Genomic DNA, 6,000 nt, shown 5'->3' on the forward strand with positions numbered 1-6,000 from the left:
GTATTCATAAAACTATCTTCACAATAATGTTAGTAGCCATAATCTCATGGACCTTGATTCATAAGCAGAAATGCTAGGGTTGCTGTATCCAGAACTTTCCACCAAGAAACAAGTCTTTATCACTGTGCCAATGTATCCCCAAGTCGTTTATTCTGCTCTCTTATTTTTGAACTCTTCAAAACTCCCCAAACTGAGCAGATACTATGAAATTCTTTATATGCCAAAAGGAATTTTAGTTCATTCTCAAAAAAAAGCACCACGGCACTACAGTATATGCTACTTAACCCTGACTGTAACAAAGTCGGTGTTATAACTCTAAAGAGCTTGAGTTCCACTCTTCCAGACTCTTCCAGTATTGTTTGCACTAAATTTACCTGAATGGATGTAATCCATGACTGTCAATCCACTGTGTTGTTTTTAATACTTAATACTAACCTTAAGCATTGAAAACAGTCAGTTATTCCTTAAATAACACAGAGTAACAACTATTTATGTATCATGCCCAAGCATACTGTGTATTACATATAGCCTAGAGATGATTATGGAAGATGTGCATAGGTTGGAAATAGGCCTCCATTTCATGGAAAAGATGTGAACTATGGATTTGGTATCCATGATGGATATGGATCCTATAACCAATTCCCCAAAGGTGTCAAGATCCCTGTACGGTTCTAGTCATGTGTTCATGAAACTTCACAGAAAACAGAAATGGCTCTCCACCTTGTTGTCTCCATGAAGTCACAGTTGAAAGACTGGTCTATTCTCTAGGCTGTTCATAGCATGAAGAGATTTTGCTGATGAATTTTACAGTCAAATGACTGAAGGGGAAGTTCTCTAAATACAACTAGTAGAATAGACTTGTCATCATCTGGTAGCTTTGTCCAATGCCAGTTACCAGTACCTGATGTGAGCAATGAACTACTAAGTTATGTATCCCTCATCAACAAACAGCTGAAACCATGCTGATATTTTGCTTCCGAAATTTATACAGTAATTCTTCAAGCATTAAACACACAAACTCACACACAAGCCCAAAATTCTATCACAACCCATTTGAAAATTTTCTTGAATTTATGTCTGTCTACCATGATTTAGTTTATTGTTATTCATGAATTAAACATAAAACTTTATAATTTCTTTTGCATTTCAGAGACCTTGGCTAAGAAGAATATAAAATAATCTAACGAGAGACCGTAATTGACAACCATGTGTGTAAAATTTGCAAATAATTGAGCTCCTGAGTGATTTTGTTTCATAAGAACTCCTTGGACTAGGAGTTGTCATTTAGTCCCATTAATTCATTTGCATCTAAAAATAATGAGAAATTTAAAGATTATAGATTTTATAGAATAGAATGAAAATCATAATCAAACAGAAACCCTGCAACACAGAAATGTGAATTTTTAATTAACTGTGAGGGCAAATGCCTTATAATATGCACTTGGGATTCCTGTGAATTCTTTTTGTTCGTTTGGTTTGTTTTTGTTTTTTGTTTTTTGAGTTTGTTGTTTGTTCGTTTTTGTTATTTTGAAACAAGGTTTCTCTGTGTAACCCTGGCTGTCCTGGAACTCACTTTGTAGACCAGGGTGGTCTAAAACTCACAGAGAACCTCCTGCCTCTGCTTCCCAAGTACTGGGGTTAAAGGCATGTGCCACCACCACCTGGCTACGGTGTCTGTGAGTTCTAAGTCAAGCTGGGCCACATAGTAAGTTCCAAGCCAGCCTAGACAAAACATACACAGTGAAACCCTCTTTCTCAAAAAAAAAGTGAATTTTAAACTAATACTGACATATTAAGAATTGGTAAAAGAAATCTATGGTTTTTATGGGATACATTTTTTAAAAAGCTAGAGGTTTGAGAGGTGCTTCCATCAGTAGAGGCCGTACCACACAAACATGATGACCTGAGTTCAAATCCCCAGCACCCATGACTGGGTATGGCTGAGTATGTCTAGAACAGTAGGACTAGAGAGTGATACATAGACACAATGAAATTTACACAGCCATAATAAAATGAAACCATTGCATTCACAGAAAAATGGAGGGTACTAGAAATTATTATATTAAGCAAAACAATCCAGATTCCGAAAGACAAACACCACATTTTCTGTTACACACAGAACCTACATCTTACATTACAGATGTTTGTGTCTTTGTATAAAGCTGTGTGGGAAGTGCTGTGAGACAAGAAAGGGGATCAAGAGAGGGTGGGAAATGGCCCTAGGGGAGAGAAAGCCATGATGGTTGGGGCTGTCTCGGGGAAGGAAGGGAATCAGAGAGGGACATGGGGCGGCAGAAGCCTGAACAAATGACAACAGTGTACAATGCCGTTTATAGGTGAAAATCCCACAAGGAAACCCGTCACTCTGTACGCTAGCCTAAACTAATTAACAAAATAATTTTAAAAGGTTTTGAAAGATAGGTAGCTTTCCCTGCATACTCAACACATTCCCTGGTGTTAGAATTCTACTTGGATAAAGCTTCCATTTTCCATCTAGTGAGTGAGTATTTGTTGATAGACGCCTAAGAGGTAGCTCAGCAGAGTGGGAACGATGCAACTGTGGTGACCAACACATCCATGTCAGTTGTGACCACTTTTCTTCAGCTCTGTGACAACCGATAAATTGTTTTATTGCTTTGAGATAACCATGAGAATTAAATGAGGCTGCGCATGAAAAATATTTGGGGCAGTGTCTGCATTTTTCAGTCAGTCTTTCCTTTTTTCAGTTCTCTTTATGTGATAGAGATATTTTCTGCAATTTTCCACACTGACAACTTTAGCCAACACAGTGGGTGATTCAGACAGTTACATGGAATTTTAGGACAAGACCCTGTGGTCCTGCTTAAATGGTACAACCTAAGGTGCATCTATATCAAAGATAAATTTTTTTTGTCTGTCCCTTAAACAAATAAAAAGATTTGGAAATAAACTTCTGATAGTTTGGAGGTAATGTTTTGATCTCTGCCATTTTATTATGAATTGCTAATTTGTTTGCTTCTTGATTATATAAACAAAGTTAATGAGAAAAGTAATAAATATAGATATTTTATAATTTTGAAAAAAATCTTCATATAATTCATGGAATGTTCCAGATGTTATGAAAGAATATATAAATAAAACATATTGAATAATTCAACTGTCTAAATTAATATCGTTCTAAAATGAAGTGTTTTACTTAAAATTAAAATGTTAAATTATAGAAAAGTAGGTAAAGTTTCAAGTCACAATATAAAAGAAAGTAACACCAGATCCAAAAATACAGTGAGCTATACGTCAGTCTTATTGACTATAGAAGTCTCTGTCTACAACACTGAGTTCAGAGTAACTTTGTGGATGATGTTTTCACTATCTGTTTATTTTTAAAAAGAAATAGCGATAGCATTCTTCCAATCTTTTTAGAGCCTCAATCATCCCTTCCCCCATAAAATTTTCCACCTGGTTTTAAAAATACTCTGTGAAACACAAAGTAAGGTTAATGGCACCATTCTGTCTTTAAGACCTTCCTTGGGCAGAAGCAAAAATGTTAGTTTTATATATTTTGGCCTGGAGAAAGACTAATGGCCAAAACATCACTTTTAGAATGGTTTCTGTTTCTGAGTAGTCTATTAGCCAACCTGTCCCTTATTCTTTGGTCTGAAATGTGGTTTGGCATTGTACCTGTATCTTGGCTCTTTCAAGCACCCCTAGAAAGTCAGTATCAGTAGCTTTTTCTCTCTTTGGTATAAGGACAGCATGAATGTTAGATGAGTTGCAAAAGAAATAATTCAATTGGCTGTTTTATGTATGTTCAAAACTTAGAATAGCTTTGAGTGTGTTTGCATTTTTCAACTATTAGCTTGTGGTTTCTCATAACTGAGTATTCGTTAATTCACATGTTCTAAACATGGGATCACTTAAAGGGAGAATACAGATACCATAGTTGTTTTGAAGCAGAAAATTTTATACTTTATTAATTCTGCATTCAAGATATCAAGGCAGGATCTCTTTTGGAGGATGAGACTCATGACAAGAAATTATAGACTGGACCTGGAGCGATGACTCAGTGGCTTTAAATATTGGCTGTTCTTCCAGAGGACCCAATTTCCATTTCCAACACGCACATGCAGTCTTACAACGATCTGAAACTCCAATCCCAGGGAATCCTACACCCTCTTCTGGCCTCTGAGTCCCCTCATGCACATACATGTGGTACACAGATATACCTGCAAGCAAAACACCTATACAACCAAAGTGATAATCATAACAAAAACTACAGACCATCAAGAGATTCCAATACTTTCAGATTTAACTTTACCACTGATTCCATCTGTGTCAAAGACTAAAAGCAGTTGACAAAGAAAAGCATGAGATGAGTGAGTCTCTGTGGAAGTATAAAACTTCTTCTCATGGGCTTTCTTTCACTGGTTCTATTGTATTGAGTTTGGGTATCTGCATTAATTTATATCTTATTTTCTCAGCTGGTTTTCATCCAATCTAGTATATCTATCAGCCCAGCTTCTGTACTTAGAACTATTTATAGGAACACAAACTGAGGTTGAAGAGATGACTCCATGATTAAGACCACAGGCTGCTCATGTTCCCAGCAACCACGTGGTGGTTCACAACTCCAGTTCTAGGACATCTAAAGCCTTCTTCTGGCTTCCTCAGGCACCAGGTACACATAGAGCACACACGCAAATATATACAGACAAACACTCATACACATGTAATAAAATAAATGAATCTCTTCTTTAAAAAAATCACAAATTGATAGCTATTAATTTTTAATATTTAAGTATGTATTACCACTTAATCTAATATTAAGCAAAAAAAATCCCAATTCATATTCTTGAATGTACTTAGAATCAATTATTTACTATATAAGCACATTGATTAAAAATTTATTTTCAAGTCCAGCGGTGGTGACGCATGCTTTTAATCCCAGCATTTGGAAGACAGAGGCAGGTGGGTCTCTATGAGTTCTAGGCCAGCCTGGGCTACAGAGTGAGTTTCAGGAAAGGCTCCAAAGCTACACAAAGAAACCCTGTCTCAAAAAACCAAAACAAAATTTATTTTCTTCTAAAATATTTCATCTTCTGTTATTGAGTAATCAAAATTTTCATTTGTTTATACAAAATTAATATTATTACTAATAACAATGTATTTGTTTTGAGAGTCCCATTTGGATATTATTTATGTAATAGGCTGTGACTGCCTAGGCAAAAAAATTAACAAATTTTAGATACCCAGATCATAATTCAAGAGACAATCAGGTTGTTCCAGTCAACTAATGGAAACCACATGATTTATTCTGAAAGATAAAATTCAGTTTGAAGAAGTGTCAAATAGTAAGAACTAGTGCTGGGAATATTAACTGCTAAATACAAAATGAGTTTAAGCTTCAATTCATACCTTACACCATACACAAATTCTAAGGGAAAATCAAACATAAATAAGCCAGAATATAAGACTAAAACTATAAAAATTTTAAGAAATATACTGACATTCAGTTACACAAAGGTATTTCACATATGAAAGCATAATCCACTAATGAAAGAATTGATGATCTGGATATCTCCATAGTGGGATTTCATTCCTCAAAAGATATGGTTGAGGGGCTGGAGAGAGGGTGTAGACATCAAGAGCACTTGCTGCTCTTGCAGAAGACCCAGGTTTGGTTCTTGGTACCCACACGGTGGCTTACAGCCTGCTGTAACTCCCATTCCAGCGGATGCAACATCCTTTCCTGTCCTCCACAAGCACTGTCCACACACGATGCACAGACACACAGACATTCATGCAAGTAAAACACCCACACACGTAAAATAAAAAGAGATAGATATAAAGATGTTAAGTTATGGTTGAAATAATGAAAATGAAAGCCTCATCTGGTTAAGAACTTGCATTTGGAGTAAAAAAAATCTTAAAATCATCCATCTGGTTAAGAATTTGCATTCGGGGTATATAATTCAAAATTCCTTAACAGAACAATCTAATTTTTAAGAAAATAAGGAAAAGGTT

This window comes from Peromyscus leucopus, chromosome 11 (assembly GCF_004664715.2).
Source record: "Peromyscus leucopus breed LL Stock chromosome 11, UCI_PerLeu_2.1, whole genome shotgun sequence".
Classification (NCBI taxonomy): domain Eukaryota; kingdom Metazoa; phylum Chordata; class Mammalia; order Rodentia; family Cricetidae; genus Peromyscus; species Peromyscus leucopus.